The sequence below is a fragment of the Aquila chrysaetos genome, chromosome 1 (genome assembly GCF_900496995.4).
Source record: "Aquila chrysaetos chrysaetos chromosome 1, bAquChr1.4, whole genome shotgun sequence".
NCBI lineage: Eukaryota > Metazoa > Chordata > Aves > Accipitriformes > Accipitridae > Aquila > Aquila chrysaetos.
This window is the reverse complement of record NC_044004.1, coordinates 9,500,207-9,508,334: the sequence shown is the minus strand read 5'-3', so window position 1 is coordinate 9,508,334 and position 8,128 is coordinate 9,500,207. Positions and strand designations below refer to the sequence as shown.

Below are 8,128 nucleotides of genomic sequence, written 5' to 3'. Positions count from 1 at the left end.
ATATCATAAAAAGTAATAACAGATATTTCAAGATGTAAACAGTAGCTTTTTTCCTCCAGCAAAAAAAAAAAAAATCACAATTACAGCCTTTGCGTGTCACGTAGCTATTTACTAACATGTAACATAACTCTACAGATCAAAAGTGGAGGAAAGAAACTGGATTAAAGGAAATGTGGGTTTTTTTAACCTAAAGTGTTCTCCATAAAACTATTATGCTGAGAGAATGACTAATGTAACCAGTGTGTGTTTTGAAGCGTGTCACGAACACTTTTTATGTTTTCTGAACACACAAAGAGAAACCCCAGGAGAGAATTAATTTACAAATCTGATTAAGCATAGTGCCTAAGTGGCAAAAAGCATCATACAATAAATAGTAGACTCCACAGGTAAGCAAAGCCTTAAAAATATAAACCAAACATACTCTAAACAGAGCCCAGATGTGTGCATTTTGGGTAGTTTAATGTGTTTGACAATGAAAGCAGAGGTCATGCTGAGGTATTACTTCTGACCTCTTCTTCATTAAGCCATCATACTGCCTGCCTAGCGTAAAGCGTATATCTTAATTTGGGAAGCAAAGGCAAGCCTGTGAACAGAGGAATGACTCCTAAGATAGGGGTTTTCTACCTGATGTCAAGACAGACTTATAGTGTGGTCCTTGGCCAGTCACAGTGGAATAAGTTGAGGTGGACCAAGAACCTGCCATCTCCCAGGGGTTTTGTCCCCCACCAGGCACAACCTATTCCCCCACCATTGACCCACACAGTAGGGCCAATGTACCCCAGCACTGACTCTTTCCTTTTGGGTGCAAGATCTGCGTTGCTTCACACAAGGCCACGACAAGATCCTGCCCCAGGCTCCTTTGGCACCAGTCCCAGCTACCTCAGTCTCGATGAAAGCTACCATTTTGTATGGGTTGTGCCAGCCTTTGTTCATTCATATTTATAGAGTAGTTTATGATAGCATTTCAGAAGTGAGCAGTACTATTGCTCAGCAATCAGAGTTTACCTGCCTTCAGGGACTGAGTTCACAGGAGTTGGGATGTTAATTACAATCCCTTATAGCTGTAGATGAGGGGTGCCTTCAAACTCCAGATAGATGCTTATAAGAAGTTAAAGCTTTAAGTCTCATCCGTGCACCTCTGAATATTACAGGTATCTTTTTATATACAGGAATATACTTCCACTAATCTTCTCACCCCCTGGGATAACTGCCCATATACATAACACTTTTAAACATCCCTCATCATTTTTCAAAACCAGAGAGGTGACAGAGTGACTTGGCATGACTTAGACTTGCCCATGTGAGTGAGTGAGTGAGTGAGTGAGTGTGTGAGTGAGTGGTGAAACGCCCTGCCCTAGTGCTGTCCTGACAGTCGTCTGATACGGGTCCACCTTCCAGAATCCTTAGCACATCTGAATGAGAGGCAAAAGTGAAAATCCATCCCTGTGTTACACTGGTCCCTGTGAAGAGAAGGAGGACCATTTTTGTGGTGAAAGCCCTGAAATGGACTCGAGGTATCCAAGTTACTACAGCTATCTCCTTACCTCTAGTAATGAGATCCAGGGATTTCTCTGTGTTTCTACTTCTCTCTCCATAGGGAAGATTTATTCATGACAGCATTCTCACACCTTTGTCTGTGTTCTCCATATTGACTGTAAGGTCTTCACATTAAAAAAAGCTTTCACTGTTTGTAGATCATCTAGACTAGTGGGACCTTGGTCTCCTGTAGATACCAAGAGACCAGCAACAATGAAGAAGAGCTGAAGAGCTGACAGTGTCCTGACAAGTTAGAAAAAGGAGAATCCATGAAGTAATGCCCTGAAACTTCTTTTCTGTGGGCCGGTAAAACATACACTTACTTACACAATACAGACACTGTCAGCAAAGCAGGAAGTTGTGTCCTCGGCATCGAGCCTCTGTGCCGTAACTGCAGGGAGTCCAACACCTTGGACGTGGCTCAGGCGGAGAATCTGTGTCACACGAAAGGAGAGGAATGGAAACAGCATGAAACCATCGGCAACAAAGGAAGGCGAACAAAAACAGGACAGACGGGATCGGAGACACAGAGCCAAGTACAAGGCAAAAAAACAGACCTGTGGAAAGCTGGAAGGAAAACAAATAAACCAAGTAAGTTAAATTCTTCATCCCACCCCCCAGTTTCTTCCATCTCACTTGCTGCTGAAATTTTCTCCCAATGCTAAAATCCGTGCATCAACACAAAGGACGTGGCACCCCACATGACACTTGCATGGTAAACATCTGCCTGAGGATGAAGATTGCTCTCTGTAATTTTTGCATTTTGCAGACACCACATTTAGCAGACACCGCATTTAGCAAACACAGTGCTGTGTGGGTCCCATAAGGCTGGGTCCTAACCACTATATGCTACAGCATCTTAGATTCTGGTCCCCAAACAGACAGAGCAGCGTAAACGATATTTTTTTTGCATGCAAGGTTGCTTTCAGCAAGTTGTGCCTTTTGGAGGCCATTCCTTTTCCCCTCCACGCCGTCACAAAAGTAGTTTAGGGTTGTTGAGCAAATATCTTCCCTTTGCCAGAATTCAATGCCTCAAGCAAAGCACCAAAACCAACACTCAGCTTGAAGGTTTAGCTGGGAAGTATTACAGGGAAGTACCACAGACGATCATTGCTGGCCAGACCTACTCTGCTGGTTTTGGCTGGGACAGAGTTAATTTTCTTCATAGTAGCTAGTATGTGGCTATGTTTTGGATTTGTGCTGAAAACAGTGTTGGTAATCCAGAGAGGTTTTCGTTACTGCTGAGCAGTCCTTACGCAGAGTCAAGGCCTTTTCTGCTCCTCACCCCACCCCAGCAGCGAGCAGGCTGGGGGTGCACAAGGAGTTGGGAGGTGACACAGCTGGGACAGCTGACCCCAGCTGACCACAGGGATATTCCAGACCATAGGATGTCATGATCAGCATATAAAGCCTGGGGAAGAAAAAGGAAACGGGGGACGTTTGGAGTGATGGTGTTTGTCTTCCCAAGTCACCGTTAGGCGCGATGGAGCCCTGCTTTCCTGGAGATGGCTGAACACCTGCCTGCTGATGGGAAGTGCTGAATGAATTCCTTGTGTTGCTTTGCTTGCATGCGCAGCTTTTGCTTGACTTATTAAACTGTCTTTATCTCAAGCCACAAGTTTTCTTTCTCACTTCCACTCTTCCGATTCTCTCCCTCATCCCACCAGGGAGGAGTAAGCGAGCGGTTGTGTGGGGCTGAGCTGCTGGCTGGGGTTAAACCACGACATCTAAACGGCCTCCCACCCACAATCCCTGAAAAAAGTATTCACTAAATCAATTCCATCCACACAGTGATAGAGTCTGCCAACACTTACGTACTCATTAGCATGATTGATTTCCTCTTATCTAATTAATTACTGCAGGTTTCACATTTTCACGTTACCTGCTTTGCCATTTGTTCAAGAACAGCAAATGGCCCATCACCACAAGGTGACGGCACTGAATTTGTCTTTGTCCTGTACCTTGCATTTTTCCTCAAGCTGGTGCAAAACTCCAACCAGGCACCAGCAAGAGCAGTCCAGGAGGTCTCTGGGTGCTCCATCCCTGCCTGAGGCTGGAGCCCCACCTGCCGCAGGCTTCTCATGCTGGAGGTACCAAAGGCTCCCCGGGTAACCCAGCCCAGTGCCTCTCTGTCCTCACTGTCAGAACATTTTGCTCATATCCAGCCTCCTTGCTGCAATTTAAATGAATCGCTTCTTCCTCTCTTGGATGTTGAAAGCCGATGATCTCCTGCTTGCACTAGCTTTTTTTTGCATAAGGAAGGGAGCTTGTTACAGTCATTCTGCCTGACTCTTCACTCAGTTTCCGTATTTATGCCGATCAAAGAGAGTGAGAAATTGTACTTGCTTTATGTGGAAGAAGAGACTGTGTAAGGCAGTGTGAAATCAAGCCCATAATTTTTTATTCTAAACCATACGTTACAAATACAGTTCATATAGAGTGCTCATTTAAGATTCAGTTTCATTTCTCCATAGGAGTAATTAGCTTGCAATGAGGAAAATCATTTAATTAGGCCCACAACTGATTAGAGCCTGGTGCATAGCCTATCAAAATAAAGACGACACAAATTGATTTCAACATGTTTTGGGTCGGACCCAATCTTCCAAAGCAAATAGAGAGATAAGACAGCATCTGCTGACTATTCACCTGCCAAGTCTTTGTGCTGATCGCTAATTTTAGGTCCTGCAGGCAATTGTCCAGGTTATTTACCACCTGGGCTGTTGTGATCTTCTCTTGAATGTGTGTATTGATGTATGAGCTCTCTTCTCTCTAGCACGATAATACTGGTCCAGCTATACTAGCAGTATGAGGTTCAGGATCAATACTGATTCCTCCCTCATTCAGCTGAACAGCATTTTATTTACCTAATTACTCATATCCATTAAGGGCCTGAACTGGCAAATCTTGACTAAGCAGTCTGAAATGAGCGAGTTCAATACACTACAGAAATGCACAGTATTATCACTACTGTACAATATAGGATGCACCTGCGATCTTCCCATCACAGATTCACTTGGATCCATCATGGCTAATATAAGTAAGTGACAGGATCTTATGGCTAGTAGTAGATTTGCATCAGCCACATTAGGCATTAATTTTTCCCTACTGGGAATAGAACTCAACAATTTGCTTACATACTTACTGCAGGCCTATAAATATGTTACAGATACCCATTTTTTGATAAACAAAAATCTCTTCTCCCATATATGTATGCACATAGCTTGGCTCCTGGAGAATGGCTGTATGAAAAGACATCAGGAGTCCACCTCTAATTTCCTTCTCATATCAAAATCTGATTTACCCAGCTTACATCTCAGTTGATTTTGGATGTCCAAACACCCAGGTGAGCAATCTCCATGCTTAAATTTGTAAATATAAATTTTTCTTTCTTGGTTCCTCAACTGTAATAAATGTTCTATAAACTAATGGCCACTAACTACTTTGTTGGTCTCCATAGGATGCATGAACTCATTTTTCCATATCTAGATGGATTTTCAGACCAAAGAGCAAAATCATTTCTTTGGAGCTTCTTCCTATAAACTCAGCAGACATGATTCACAGATATACAGGAAGCAAGTACCTTGCATAAGAAAATGTTATTTTTTTATGTTCAGAGGGTAGATGCCATTGAGACTGTGTTACCACTGACTGATATTATTCACAAAGCCCACAGTTGCCTCCCTGTCCTCTTAAAGTGGACATTCTGTTTGCCAAAGGCAGACTGGTTTCAGCTCTGTTTGCTAGCACATTTGTACAACCATGCTGTTTCTCTCTCTGTCCTGGACTGCAACAGTGGTAAGCATCAAGGCAGCTTAGATCACAGCGAGGTAGAACATGCTTTTACTGCTATATGATGTGCTCATACCAAAGTTACCTAACAAGAAGGCCTGACTGCAAATTTCATCAAATAAAGGAGGAATGTTTAATTTATCAGCTCGTTCAAGCAGTGACCTCAGGCAGATGCCCATGACCCCAAAAGCACTCTAACACAAAGTGGGTCTGAGTCATGGTTTCTTCAAAGCCTCTTTGCACTGCACTAGTCTATATATTTTGTGGAAGCTTAATGCAATACAAATGTACACAAGGCTCCTTTTCTATACCAAGGGAATTTAATAAGGCCATGACATGTCTGAGATTCAGATCCGAAATTGTATAACAAATCCTTCGTCTGCAGTGTATCATAACACTGAACATGCCAGACTGGGGACTGGGACACCTAGTCATCCTCCCAGCTCTTCCCCTGCTTTTGCTGACTGACACTGACCAGTTGTTTCGCCTATGTCTTGGTCCTTTTTTGTCTTTCAAAATGAAAGCAGTGTTACTTTCCTTTTGTAAAGTGCTTCAAGCACGGCAGCATCAGTGAAGACTTTTAAGATGATGCTATCCAAAATTGCCAGGCATGGTTTAGGTGAAATAGAGTTGAGGCGGAGCAGAATGATGGAGTAAATCAGTGTCTCTCAAGCTTTTCAATCTATGCCTCACCTCAATCAGTTAAGAATAATTTCATGCCTGATCACAGAAATGGCTGCAGGGCCTGGCGGCAGGGTACTGCATGTCTCACTGGTCGGGGAGTGCTGGTGGGGAGGGGCATTCAAGGTCCCTGCAGCCAAACCCTCAAGGACGCTAAGATACAAATGTTGTCTTTCATAATACAGCAATTAACAAGAAATGAATGTTACAAGGGACTGGCATTTGGTTTGAAGATACTGGTTTTTTCAGATTTGACTTTCAAACATGTCTGTTCCATAGCATTTCATAAACCCTCACTAAATTCCAAACAAAACCAGGAAAAATTCAATTGTTTTGGGAAAGCCAGTGATTCAAACAGTACAGCAAACAACTGGTCAAGAGCAGGCAGCAAGCTGGGCTAGCGAGCATCACATAGAGAGCCCACCAACCCAAATGTGTGGGAGTCACTCAGGTCCATAGGACCCCACAGTATCTATACTGTTTATTTGTTGTCATGGTCCTTGGACTAACCCCAGCTGGCAACTCAGCCCCACACAGGCGCTCGCTCACTCCTCCCCAGTGGGATGGGGGAGAGAATCGGAAGAGTGGAAGTGAGAAAGAAAACTTGTGGCTTGAGATAAAGACAGTTTAATAAGTCAAGCAAAAGCTGCGCATGCAAGCAAAGCAACACAAGGAATTCATTCAGCACTTCCCATCAGCAGGCAGGTGTTCAGCCATCTCCAGGAAAGCAGGGCTCCATCGCGCCTAACGGTGACTTGGGAAGACAAACACCATCACTCCAAACGTCCCCCGTTTCCTTTTTCTTCCCCAGGCTTTATATGCTGATCATGACATCCTATGGTCTGGAATATCCCTGTGGTCAGCTGGGGTCAGCTGTCCCAGCTGTGTCACCTCCCAACTCCTTGTGCACCCCCAGCCTGCTTGCTGGTGGGGAGGTGTGAGGAGCAGAAAAGGCCTTGACTCTGCGTAAGCACTGCTCAGCAGTAACGAAAACATCTCTGGATTATCAATACAGTTTTCAGCACAAATCCAAAATGTAGCCCATACTAGCCAATACGAAGAAAATTAACCCTACCCCAGCCAAAACCAGCACACCAAGCTACTCTCCAAGCCAACACCTGGGTACAGTTCAAGGGGCAGGACAAGTCGAGCACCAGTCCAGAAGGCACATTGGATGAGATTGCACAGACATGATTCCTCCACACTACACAGTCCCTCAACACTGTATCAGCGACTCATTAACCCGATACCCCACATACCTTCATGAGACATAACCTCAGCTTTAAGCTCTGAAAGCAGCTCTCTGATGGGCTGCCACATATCTTCAGGCACTTTGAACTTAAAAAACCCACCCCAAAGTAAAAGGAAACCACACATAAAATAAAGTGATGACTAAAAGCCACATGTGCACCAGTAGCAGCCCAGAGGAGATGCAGGGCCAAGCGGCTGCAGTGATATCTGCCATTTGAGATCAGGGATGGAGAACAGTCTTTGGCCCTGCTTTATCTGGCTGGGTAGATATAATCAGAGTGTCTCAAATTGGGCTTGGGCACTGACAAAATTGTTACTTCTGAAACTTCTATTCAACTTTCAGGTGTTTTGGTTTCTGCATCTAGGAAACAGAGTTAATGATCTGAATCACAGGTGAGATGAGAGATTAAATGGGATTTGAGATGCTGAGACAGGGAGCTAAAACTTGTCAGTGCCAGCTCTGAGTGCAGATCCCTTCCTGTGTGGGAAGACAACTAACTCTTTGCTCACTACCTAAGCCTTGCAACACCCAAGGAAACAGGGGGATGGACGCCAAGGCACAGTGAAGGAGGTTATTTCTGGACGTAGGGATAAGACACAGTAAGGAATTTTAAAAGATGGAAGAAAGAAACATGCAGTAGCTGCAATAAGCCAAATCTGAAAAGCATGGAAGGCCTAATTATTTCTTTAAGGCCATATGTGGGGAATAGTGAATGAAGTTTCTTGAATTACGGATCCTCAACTTCAGAGCTCTGCCCTCATCACAGCTCAGGGCAGTCAGCAGTTCTGATGTCACTGATCTCACATGCCATGTCACGCCACAGGACGGATTTTGGAAAAGAAAGGCGTTGTAACATTTAAAAATGTAAAT

General features: G+C 44.1%; 1 long non-coding RNA gene across 2 annotated transcripts; it reads right to left on the bottom strand.

Moving 5' to 3' along the window:
- Nucleotides 1-243: 243 nt before the first annotated feature.
- Nucleotides 244-8,127, bottom strand: LOC121233355. Of its 2 annotated transcripts, none has more exons than XR_005932540.1 (4): nucleotides 7,266-8,127; nucleotides 1,864-1,970; nucleotides 1,545-1,779; nucleotides 244-1,460 (listed from the first exon to the last, which is right to left on the bottom strand). It is a non-coding gene; the product is annotated as an uncharacterized LOC121233355 (long non-coding RNA). The 2 variants fall into 2 exon arrangements; XR_005932541.1 differs by having other exon boundaries at nucleotides 1,545-1,723.
- Nucleotide 8,128: the final 1 nt, after the last annotated feature.